This window comes from Lissotriton vulgaris, chromosome 2_2, assembly GCF_964263255.1.
Source record: "Lissotriton vulgaris chromosome 2_2, aLisVul1.2, whole genome shotgun sequence".
NCBI classification, from domain to species: Eukaryota; Metazoa; Chordata; class Amphibia; order Caudata; family Salamandridae; genus Lissotriton; species Lissotriton vulgaris.
This window is the reverse complement of record NC_141688.1, coordinates 257,247,674-257,261,310: the sequence shown is the minus strand read 5'-3', so window position 1 is coordinate 257,261,310 and position 13,637 is coordinate 257,247,674.

The window sequence follows — 13,637 nt, the reverse complement described above, 5'->3', positions numbered from 1 at the left end:
GTGCGCCATAATGTTGCAAATATGGAGCATTCCTGCGTTTTGGAAATGTAGGGGCACGTCGCTGCCAAATTTGGTGCAGCTCGGCACTCCGAACTTTTCTAGTACATATGCCACAAGACATGCTGAGAGCAGCATTAATTTCTATCTCAAGCAACCTCTGTTCAGCTCGTGGAATAACAGGAAAATATATTTTCACACCTGCATAATAATTATGAGAGGTATGACCACCTTTGGCAATTCTGTTCCAACAGCAGAAACACATAACCGATATGTCTACCACCTAGCAGAGTAGTGAACATTGCAGAACAGTAACATAAAGCAAGCAATATTAACCGATATGGGAGAAGTTTATTACAATTGTATATAACACTCTATGTACTTAATAATTGAAATAGGATGTTCTTCCAGAAATAAATTGAGTCTACTTTTTATTAAAAGGAGACAGCTGGCAAACATAGATTCGGAAGAATGTGTAGTTATTTGCATATTCAATAAAACAACAGTATGATGTAATTTTAAATATTTCCTTTTTCTAAGGTAGAACTATAGCGATACTGATTTCATTTAATGAGCCATTCAAAAAGTTGAACACCATGTATATAATTTAGCTACCTGACACAATTTAAAAATCATCTAAGTGAGTTTATGTAATCAGAAATACCTCACATCGCTCTCCAATTTGAAAAGTGTTTTCTCCAATGATTCCATCAATTATATTAAAATTGTGCAGGCACATGGGAAATAATAGATTGTGAAACGTGCTGCTGCATTTCATAACTGTGTCATTGGGATTTGTTGGCTAATTTCTTGCAGTCTTTCACAACATGATTCAGGAGCTGCATCTTGAAGAACCTTGGCTAAGTATCATGACATTTACTTGCAGATGCTACTGCAATCAGTCTACATAAGCTTATTGCGCCAGAAGGTAGAAAAGCAAATACCATAAAAGCACAATTTCCCAAGAAACATTGCAATTGATGTCAATTTTAGTTTCACTGGAATCGCAATTTTGCTAACTTATAAAATCATTTGATGACCACTTTTTTTAACACTCTTAATGGCTTGCATTATTTCACTACAAATGTAAGTTAGTGGTTTTGCAAGCATAATTGCTTTAAATACATTTACAAGAATAACTGAGTAGTATGTTAATGTTTGTGGCACTTATTCTTTCACATGCTTTATTTTATAGGATCTGGCTAAAAGGCTTCTAGTCTAAAACCCTTAATAAAAGTGCTTTGATTGGTTACATTGCAGTAATGTCTACTTAGCAGCTAGCAACACATTTAACTGGAACTATTAGCGTAGCATCTATTAAAACATAATAACTTCAATTTTTTTTGTTGTGCTGCTGTTCTCAGATTTTTCACATTATGGCTATAGCAATCTTTGTAAATATGCTCAATATAAAGCCTTTTTAAATCTCATCATGTGAAAATCAAGTTTTCCCAAATATGATTCACTATTACCTCTCATGAGCCATGGAGATACAAAGTCCTATTGAGGTCAGGTGGGCCCAGCAGCTCCTCTAACGGTAGACCAGGAGTGCATTTTCATACTCATGCTGTCACAGGGATTCTGCTCCTACACAGAACTGTGCAAAGAGACCCAGGACCTCAGTGAATTGTGGTGTACCAAAGAACTCACCTTCGTGCCTAGAAACCCTAGCCAGCTAGCATTAGTGTCACATTAGCTCTTCGTCCTATAGCAAAGGAGCCAATGATAAGACAACTCAGAACATGCGACTTACGTTATACTCAGGAATGGTTGGAAGCAAGAATACTCTTTTGTATACTCTCATACCAGTCCACAACAGGAGTAAAAAAGAGACACAGGAAGGGTTAAAATATTTATTTTAACAACGTGCTCTAAGATGCAGTATCTTTGCTAATATAAGCAGACATATGATTAGAAATAATATGATCAGCACTGTTACAATTACATAAAACACAAAAGGAGAAATTATTATCATAATGATGGTGAAAATAGGTACTATAGCACCAAGTATATCACACTCCCTAGCTAAGAACTATGGGGCATATTACCAAGCAATAGCGATAATTATCGCTATTGCTATAGAGACAAAAATTTACCGCTCAGCTGTGGCGATTTTTACCGCAAATAAACCTTGGTATTACCAAGGTTTAACGCAAATGCGGTAAAAATCGCCGCAAAGCATGAATATCGCTGAAAAGTCAGCGATATTCATGCATTACCGAGCTAATGCTCTTAGCCATGTTATCCACCTACCATTGGATAACATGGCTAAGAACTGCTCAGTGCAGGTGTCAGCTTTTGGAGATATTCGCGCTTAGCGCAAATATCTCCAAAAGTTGGTAATAGGAGATAGCGAAGTTAGCGACTGTTTTCAGTCGCTAACATCTTGGCACGCCCACTTTGCATGTCATTAGTGATAAATATCACTGACATGCAAAGTGGGGCCCAAGATGGTCGCTATCTCCTACTAGCTGTCGCTAACTGGTGTTAGCGACAGCTAGGTAATAGGGAGATAATTTTATCTCCGCTTTCTTGGCTTTTAAAGCCAAAAAAGCGGAGATAAACCCCCTTGATAATATGCCCCTATGTTTTATAAAATATAGAAGGTCTCTTAGGCTTGTTTGGGGCACCACATACCTCTAAGATCAGCAGGGATGAATCACATCAGGATCTGCAAAAGCTCTTTCTCTCTGGAAACGGAAATCTTCCAAGTGCCTAAAATCATGCTTACAGTGTGATATTAAAGGCGCCAGAATCACGTTGGCTTGCAGCTGAATATAAGTTATGGCTAGAATGTGAGACGATCAGCCCAAACAACAGCTACCTTGTTATGATAACCTTGGCGGCTTTAGCACTCAGTGTGCAGACTAGAGTCACGATGTAAGTCTAGGGATGCTGAAAACAAGCCATTCTCATATGAATCATTTTATGCAGTCTAACTTACAACAACAGTTATATGCAGTGTTGTGTGCAAAAGCAGCAAAGAGTAAAATGTTGTTTAAACTTCTAATAAGCCTATGCTAACTTAGCAGTGTGAGTAACAAGGCACAGCCCACACTACAATGCCTAATAATGCTCTTGCAGAGAAAGGCATGGTATTATAGGCCTCATGTTTAATGGTCACAAACCCTGCGAAATGCAAAAACACAGGAGTTGCAACCTAAAAACAGCGTTGTAAAAGTGCATTTGAGAGCCGTTATACATTCATAAATAGGATGTTGCATGACCGGGGCATCTCCTTTCAATTTGGGAGTCATTGCCACTGAATGTGTTAATGCTTTGTGACTGCAATTGTGGTTTCAAACCAATGATTAAATATCAGCATTACCTTTTCACCTAAGGGCTTATTTATTAGAGGCCTGCGCTGCCGCTGCATTAATAATTTTGGCCTGACGATGGCACAAACAGGATTCATTATTTACAAATTGATGCATGTATCAAATGCGTCAGTTTTGGTAAGCCTGCGATGGAAATTGCCTGCGGCAGCACTGGCTGCATCCCGCAGAGAGCAATATATTTAAGGTAGTTGTTCCCCCTTAAAACCTTGCATAAAACGTATGGTTTTGACAAAGTAGCAATGCATCAATTTGTAAATTTGTACCTACTGATTCGGTGATATTTGATGACCTCATTCACCCTAAGGTCAATGAGTGTAGTCAGCTGAATGTACTCCCTTCCCCTGCGCTGGCTATGTGGTGGGGGTAGGGCATGGGGCGTGGGGTTGGCGGTCTATTTGCTACTCTCAGCTACAATAATAGCACCTCCTTGTCATAGGTGAGCTTGCAAAACTGTTTGGTGTGGCTTGTCTTAATGTACTACAACCAAAGCTTCATAGCCTACAAATGGATTGAAAAGCATCACAATTCTCTTTCATCGACAACCCATTTTGTAGGCTATGAAGCTTTGGTTGTAGTACATTAAGACAAGCCACACCAAACAGTTTTGCAAGCTCACCTATGACAAGGAGGTGCTATTATTGTAGCTGAGAGTAGCAAATAGACCGCCAACCCCACGCCCCGTGCCCTACCCCCACCACATAGCCAGCGCAGGGGAAGGGAGTACATTCAGCTGACTACACTCATTGACCTTAGGGTGAATGAGGTCATCAAATATCACCGAATCAGTAGGTACCCATAATAGAACTGCTGAACAAGAGAGCCTCAAGGCTCTGGCTACCAACAGCTAGGCAGACTAGCATCCTTCCGCAGGTCAAGCTGATGTCTCTTCTCCACATGCTGGCATCTGGTTCCTTCCAGATCACAAACGCCAGAGTGGCAGGAATATCACAGCCATCTTTTTCTGCCTTCCTACCCTCTGTCCTGCATGCCATGAACTCCCACATACCCCAGAACCTCCTCTTCACCAAGATAAAAGCAGCAGATGGACACCAAAGAAGGTTTCTATGCTATTGTCAAATTTCCATATGTGCTGGGTGCCACGGATTGCACACATGTGCAACTTTTTCACCCTCCATGAATATCACATCTGTACCGGAAATGAAAGCAGACATACTCTACCAACGTTCAGCCATCTTGGCTCATCAGAGGCTGTTCACAAATGTGCTGGCAAAATACCCCATGAGTGCGCCTGATGGCTACATCTGCAGGCACTGCATCATCAATATATGTTAAATAGGAGGGACTAGGAGCACTGGTACTTCCAGCATATGATCCCCGGGGGATCAAGCAAGCAACTATGGTATGCAGTTTCTTTTAGAAAGAGTCGAAGAAGAAGAGGCCTTGTCGGTCCAACACACTAACCCTATGGTGGAGACAGGGTGTCTCCCACTTTGGGATTGGGGCACTCACACATCTGGCTGGGTGTCATGCTTCATCATAGGGCATGCTCCTCATCAGGCCGGCACTGCAATGCCTGACGGATACCCTATGAAGGGCTCCTTATCGGAGATCTTTTCATCCCAAGCTGTTTGATGCAGTGTTGGTATAGGGCTTTGTAGTGTAGATGTGGGTGCAGAATCTGAAGGAAATGTACAGAGAAGGCTAAAATGAGGCACAGTGGTACTCCACATAAAATGTTATGAGCCAGTCCACTGGTCCCAATTAAAATCAGAAAGGTGTGTCACCACTGAGTAATGGAAAGTGGTGGCTACGGAATAGAGGTCGACATGTTCCTTGCCCAATATATCAGGAGGATCGCATGGCAATTTTACATCACCAAATGTCTACTATTTACACAATGGTTGATTCCAGTGTTAATGTCAAGTATAGTTAGTGTGTTAAACCGACTAGGCCTCTTCTTCTACTACTCTCTCTAAAAGGAACTGAATACCATAGTTGCTTACTGCAACATCAGTGACAGCTTCCAGAATGGCCTATATGGGAATGGACTGCTTGTAGGTAAGGAAAAATGATGTACATTACAAAAATACCATCAGTAGCATATAGATGACATACTAGCCATCTCTGTGTCTGTTGAAGAAGAAACGGCCATATGTCTCAAGGTTGTGCCTCATACATGCACCATGCATTATGGTACACATGTAACGCAAACTCTCAAGTCATACATGTTAAGATATGCAAAGCCATTTTCTGTGCCTTAGAATAACATAAAGCTACAGAACAATGCAATGCTTGGCAAAATGCAGTGTATCATCACTGTGTGCAAGGGAGGGAGAGGTTCCATGGGCGTTTGGGGGTGTCTCCATGCAATGCCATTGGTTCATGAGTCACATCATGTATGACACACCAGGTAACCTTCGGAATGTCAAAATATCAATGGAGAAGGATCACTTGTCCTGCGCTACCAGGGTAAGCAGGTTTCGTTCCGGCTAGTCCCAATAAAAAACCCTCATGCATGTGTAGGGTTGGTAACTGAAGCGGTATATCTTGATTCTCCACTGTTCTTAACACGTGTCTGCATAATCATAGGGTTTAGTGAGCAGACCATACCATCGTCACCTGCTTATCAGATTCAGGTTCAATTTAATCCAATACTCCCTGGGTGATTTTCCTGTGTGGGGTGTTCCTGATGAATCTACCCCATGTAGCTGTGATAACTTCTCTGAGCAAACCCTCATGCATTTCATTATGTTTTGTAGCCACTACAAAGCGAGTAGGTCGAGGTTCTTGACACCCATCTTAAGAGATGCAGGTTTTGTCCAGGTACGGCCTGCTTTACTCTACCTTCAGTTATTAGGAAGTACCAGGACAATTGTCGGGGTTGCTAGCTTCCTGGTCGCTGCTATGCGTACAAGGACCAGGATGCTATCCCCGAGACAATTGGAAGGGTGATCTTATCACTCTGTTTTCCTGCTATTGATTTTTTAACCATTTTTAACTTTTTGCACTGTGTAAGATTTATACTAACATGAACCCTCATATGTATCTACAGTGGTCACCTTGACAGATCTGAACCCCTGATTGCTTGCTTTTTAACTTCCATGAATTTTACTAAATTGTTTTGCTTTTGTAACTCTCATGAATTTTATCAAATTGTAATTAACTTTTAAATATATGTTGTTTTGTCGCTTTTATGATTTTAAATGTAATCGAATAAAGCTTGTTTTGACTTGACTTGACTTGACATAGGGTTTAGTGGTCATGCATCCTCCGCCTGGAGGTTTTACCCTTGGTTAAAAACAGTAGTGATCAGTGATGTGATAGTGACAGTGTGGGGTGAATATTAAAAATCTCTTCTTACCAGAATAATTACTTTATTCGTTCTGGATTCGAGAAATAATGGAAATAAAAAATAGTTGTGTAGAATTATCTGGCATGACAGGCAAAGTGATTATGAGTAATACGGGAAAAGGAAATGCCGCACCAGGTCCTGAGAATGTCAGGACCAGGATTCGTAAACGTTGATGGTGATGATAAGAGTGGATTGTGGCTCCGTGTAGACAGGCTGCCGAGTGCGGAAACCTCAGGACGGTAACGTCCTGCACGGCGATCAGTTAGCAGATGGGGCACGAGTGTGTACACGGCGGCGGCTTCCAGGTAATGGAAGCCGCCGCTGTGCACACACCTGTCACCATCAACGTTCACGAATCCTGGTCCTGACATTCTCCAGACCTGGCGCACCATTTCCTTATCCTGTATTGCCAACAGCCCTGAAGAGTCACATCCTCAACACGGTGTGACAAAACACTTGTTGTACTTTCATATGTGCTGATCATAACTGCACCATAAAAATACTTCTAAGTTGCTGGATCTCGACCTCCTTTTTGAACATTGTCCGAACCCTCTGGGCTCTTACTAAAGAGCTAACTAACTTGTAAATGTGTGCACAGGATTTGTTTTTAAGGTCCAGGGGACTCACCACAGGGAAATCAGGGATCCGGTAAAATCAAAAGCAACAAAGGTGACCCTGAAATGGACCCACAGGCCGGAGGCACTGGAGTCACAAGAGGACCTCAAGTAGCTCACCAAAATATGCCGACCACAATGAGGTGGAAGATTCTGGTGACTGGAGGTGCTCGGGGTTGGGGCTACTGGGAGCCAGTAGATCTTCTTGGAAGGAAGCCAACAAGCCTTTTCAACTAAAAGATGATGCGGTGCACAGGGGTTCGGTTATTGCAAATTCCAAGAGGGATATTGGCCTCAAACCTAGTGAGATGGCAGGGCAGGCCTCGGTAGCTGTACAAAACCACCTGCTGTTTTGCAGAATCTTACGGAGTCCGGAGGAGCTCAGGATCAGCAGACCAGTCAACTAAGATGCGGCGCCTGCGAATGCAAGGGAGTGACTCCTTCACTCCATGGGAGATTATTACAGGAGTCTTTGATGCCCATAGGCCTTGGAAAGTTCCTGATGATGCGGGAGACTGTTAGGGAGATGAAGTGGTGCCCAAACAAAGTCCAGAGTGCCTAGACGATTGAAGAAGAAGTGGTGTTTAATCTGTATCTTATCCCACAATAAATCTAGGGACCCGACCACAGGTATGTCCTTTAGTAACCTTAGGAAATGGTTGGGACGATTACAGGGACCATCCCTTGGGAGGGTCTGGACAGGGGGGACTTGCTCCAGAATGGTCGCTCCCTCCCTCGCTCCCTGGTCCCACGTTCTGTGGGTATTGCTGGTCGCATTTGGGTATCGTTGATAGCGCTGTGTGTGTTCTGTGATTGCGCTGTGCTTGCCTTACTCGTAGCTCGTTTTTGAGAGCTTTAAGCTGACCTGGATTAGGCTTTGGCACTGCTCGCTCCGCTCTGCATTGCAGCGCGACATTTGCTGTGGCTCTCTGTGTTTGCTGGCGCTTTGGCTGTTCTGTAGGCGCTTTGGTCCATTTGCTGCCCCTGCCTCACTTTCCCCTTTGAATGAATGAATGAATGAATGAATGAATGAATGAATGAATGAAATATTATTTATATTGCGCAACTATGCCCAGTGGGCGTCAAGGCGCCCATTTGTTTGTGTTGGTGTCCCTGGCCCGCCCCTCCTCCCCGCTACCGCCTCCCAGCTGCTGCCCCTCCCACGCTCCGCCCCCCCCCACTTTCCATGTTAGACAGATGTCCCAACGCGCAGCGTCCATGCGCTGCGGCCGCGCCGAAGGTGCGCCAAAGGTAAGCCCGTCTACGCCCGTCCGCGCCTGGACCGCGCCCAGCGCCAGACCCCCTGGCCCTCGTACCACCCACCCCACCCGAATTACATACGACGCCACCACCCTCTTAGCCCTAAACCCCGGCCGTCTCCCCAACTGCGTCCAAGCCGCTCCTGGACACACCCATGGACCCTTCTCTTGCAACTCCTGGAAGATCGACGGCACCAAGAACAACTCCTCATCCACAAACACACAACAGATATCTGACACCAACCACCTACAATGCATCCTGCTCAACACCCGTTCGGTCCACAGGCACGCCATCGACCTCTGGAATCTACTAGACACCATCTCTCCGGACGTCGCCTTCCTAACAGAAACATGGATGAACGCCTCATCAGCCCCAGACATCACCATTGCCATCCCGGAAGGCTACAAGATCATCCGTAAGGACCGCACCGACCAAACAGGAGGAGGCATCGCTATCGTCCATAAGAATTCCATCCGCATCTCAACCAGCTCAGAAGTCAACCTTGCCAGCGCCGAACACCTTCACTTCCAGATCCACACCGACCCCAAGACCACACTCAGATGCACCCTCCTCTACCGGCCTCCAGGACCCCGTGCACAATTCAGTGACGACATCACTGACTTTCTCACCCCACTCGTCCTCCCCTCCGAGGAATACATTCTATTGGGAGACCTCAACTTTCACCTGGAAAAGAGCAATGACAGCAACGCCACCACCCTTCCGGACAATCTCGCCAACCTCGGACTCAAACAACTTGTCACTACCCCCACCCACATTGCAGGTCACACACTCGACCCTATCTTCACCTCCAGCAAACATGTCTCCTTCAGCCACGCCACAGCTCTCCATTGGACGGACCACAGCTGCGTTCACTTTATCTACAATAAGACCACAACCCACAACCATCCTCAACCTACTCTGCGAAGAAACTGGAACAAAATCACCATCGACCAGATCTCCTCATCGCTTCTTCAAAACCCCCCTGCCCACTCCTCAAACCCCGACCAAGCAGCCATTAACCTCACCCAATGGCTATCCAACAGCGCCGACATCCTAGCACCGTTGAAAAAACTTCAAACCAAACTAGGCAGCAAAAACGCCTCCTGGTTCAACGATGATCTTAAGAAATCTAAGAAACTCTGTCGCTCCCTCGAGAAGGCCTGGAAAAAAGACCCAAACACCAGCACCAGGGACGCCTTCAAAAACGCCACCCGCATACACCACCAACTAATCCGGTCTGCCAAGAAAGCCGCATTCAAAGACCGACTAGATAACAACACCCACAACAACAAGGAATTATTCAACATCGTCAAAGAATTTACCAACCCCTCAGCCAACTCCAACGACATCACCCCCTCTCAAGCCCTCTGCGACTCCCTAGCTTCATTCTTCCACAACAAAATCTCAGACATCCACAACAGCTTCGACAACCGACCCGGAGACCAACCCACCCAACCTTCTGCAGGACCTTCACCCCCCTTGAACATCCTTAATGACTGGAACCCAATCTCCACTGAGGACACCATCCGCCTGATGAACTCCATCCACTCAGGATCCCCCACAGACCCATGCCCTCACCACATCTTCAACAAAGCAGACTCCATCATAGCACCACACCTCCGAGACGTCATCAACTGCTCCCTCAACTCCGCCACCTTCCCGGAAAGCTGGAAACACACAGAACTCAGCGCCCTTCTGAAAAAACCCACAGCTGACCCCACCGAACTCAAAAACTACCGCCCCATCTCGCTCCTTCCATTCCCGGCCAAAGTAATCGAGAAAGCTGTCAACAACCAGCTCGCCGCCTTCCTCGAAACCAACAAATCCCTCGACTTCTCACAGTCCGGCTTCCGAGCCAAACACAGCACTGAGACCGCCCTCATCGCAGCAACAGACGACATTCGAACTCTACTGGACAATGGAGACACAGTCGCCCTCATCCTCCTCGACCTCTCCGCAGCCTATGACACAGTCTGTCATAGCACCCTATTACAGCGCCTCAGAAACATCGGAATCCAAGGAAAAGCACTGGAATGGATCACCTCGTTCCTCACCGGAAGAACCCAGAGAGTCTGCCTCCCACCATTCAAGTCAGAGGCCACTGAAGTCATCTGCGGCGTACCACAAGGATCTTCACTCAGCCCCACCCTCTTCAACGTATACATGAGCCCCCTCGCGGTCATCGCTCGCCAACACAACCTCAACATCATCTCCTACGCTGATGACACTCAACTGATCCTATCACTCACCAAAGACCCTAACACTGCCAAAACCAACCTACATGAAGGAATGAAAGAAGTAGCCAAGTGGATGAAGCACAGCCGTCTGAAACTGAACTCAGACAAAACAGAAGTCCTTATCTTAGTTACCTCCCTCTCCGCCTGGGATGACTCTTGGTGGCCAGAGGCCCTTGGAAAAGCACCCATCCCGACGGACCACGCACGGAACCTGGGCGTCATCCTGGACTCCTCACTCTCTATGAACAGACAAGTCAACGCCGTTTCATCATCTTGCTTCAACATTCTTCGCATGCTCAAAAAAACATTTCGCTGGATCCCCACCGAAACTAGAAAAACGGTCACCCACGAACTGGTCACGAGCCGCCTTGTCTACGGAAACACCCTATACGCCGGTACCACCGCAAAACTCCAGAAAAAACTCCAACGCATCCAGAACGCTTCAGCCAGACTCATACTAGACATCCCGCGTAAAGACCACATCTCTGGTCACCTGAAAAACCTCCACTGGCTCCCCGTCAACAAGAGGATTACTTTCCGCCTCCTAACCCACGCACACAAAGCACTCTACGAACTTGGACCCGAATGCCTCAACACACGACTTTCCTTCTACACCCCCTCCCGCCAGCTACAATCCTCCAACCAAGCCCTTGCCACTGTACCTCGCATCAACAAAATGACCATGGGAGGTAGATCCTTCTCCTACCTGGCAGCTAAAACCTGGAGCTCACTTCCCACTCACCTTCGCCTCACTCAGAACCACCTAGCATTCAGAAAGCAACTTAAAACTTGGATATTCGACAAGTAATTCCCCACCCTTCTTCAAGCACCTTGAGACCCTCTGGGTATGTAGCGCGCTATATAAATCTTTTGACTTTGACTTTGACTTTACTCCCATGTCCTTTGTCCAGTTTTCGGCCAGAGCTGGAGTTAACAGCTTCCAGAGCTGGATTGAACTAGACTATGCATGGGGACACCAAATGTGCCCCACAAGCAGACTGAGTGATGCTGGCAAGCACACCCATCCTACCCCAATACACCAAATCCTGTCTGGGAGGTGGTAACACCTCCCTGTGACAGGATGCCTATTGTTCTCTACTTTCCTCTGCTCAAGTTTAGCCCAGCAGCAGGAGGGCAGAGTCATATCTCTGTTCAGCAGCAACCATTTTGTGATGTCCAGGTCAATAAGGCTGGTACTGGGAGCACTGAGTTCTTAACGGAGTTCTCTTCCAGGGCTTGGAGTCATACCTCTTACACCATTTATGGTGTGGGGGTTTCGCTAGGAATCATACCTTGTGGGAGTTTGATACCAAACATGATAGGATTCATTGCAGATATTTTCGAGAGGTTCATCGCGTAATTATGTGGTGCCCCTCTATATGGCATATAGCTGCTTCACTAACAACCCTGTAGAATGGACTCCGTAGGGGCACCCTCTGACTTAGAACCAAGAATCCGGCCTTCAGGATTGCAAATCCTGTATGAAGATACAAGGGACACCCTACTCACACGGAACCAGGGTACTTATAGTTAAAAAGGAACACAATGGTTCCTGTGGTCAATCAATAAATAATTAATAAATAATACATAATAGCACAAATGCAATAATCCTGGTGATAATTAGTGGTACACAAAAGTGAGCAACCCAATATACCCTTGAGGGTTTGGGCAATAGATATGTTATGGTAATTGAACCTTCAAGGGTTTTAATTGTCTTAATGTTTCAAATAATATTTTAAATATCTACAATTGTACGACCTGATATATTTGATGCCGTTAATGCACAACAACTGTGACAAATGTCTTTTTAAGTTAATTTCTGTTTGTCACTGAACAGTGATCTTTTTGAGACAAAAGAGAGCAAAAGAAAGGGTGTATATGAAAGAGTATTTGGATTTAATATTTGTTACAAGGGTACATGATAGATATACAACGTTGTAAGAGAACATACAAATAAATTGATCTACAAAAATTCTCTATACAACAATTGCAGAAGCTTTTCTACCTATTTACAATCTAATTTATTATCCGGTAGAAAAAGCAATCATCGACCTTTCGGTCTCTATTCTTGCATTTCCGAGACCATCCTCAGGACATAAAAAATCATATCTTGGGAGACCCTCAATCACGAAAATTCTGAATATAGTGGTAATGTGCGACACGGCATAAATCAAAATGATTGTATCTCTCTTAGTAGAATAACCTGTTTGAAGTCAAGCAGTGACCTTTCCTCCCCACTTTTTTCACTCCCACAAGGTGCTCACCACACGATCTGACAGTCATTCCCAGGTTTGATTACCAAGTGCAAAGTACTTTTTCTGATGCAGTTTTCTTACCTTCTCCATAAACCTCCTTACTGATACATTGGTTATCATTTTTTTAGGTGTCCCTTCATTTCTAGGTCCTGCTGAGACCCCATATTGAGAGTTTGGTCAAAAACGTTGTCGAAAACTTGTAGCAAACCATTTTCCAGCCTCTATTATTGTATTAGGAGGCTGATAGTACCTATTATGTATTGACTTAATCGTTGTATTTGTACAAATTGTTAAAAACCATGCTTTTTTTGTCACAAACAGTCACAACCTTGATATATAGGTTTCACCTTCACTTGGGATACCATGTACTGGATTTAAAATAATGTGATTACATTATATAAACAACTGTGATTTCATAGAAAACTTACCTTTTCTCTCTCTGACATCTCTTTGCCTTTGATTATAGTGATTGTGCTATTATGTATTTTTTATTCATTGTTTATTGCCCACAGGAATCAGTGTTTTCTGTTTAACTTCAGGATTGCAAATGCATGAAATAGGGGTGGCTTATAGGTTTTATGTGCAGTTACCCTAGTTATAGGAAGCTTACATCTTTAGTAAGT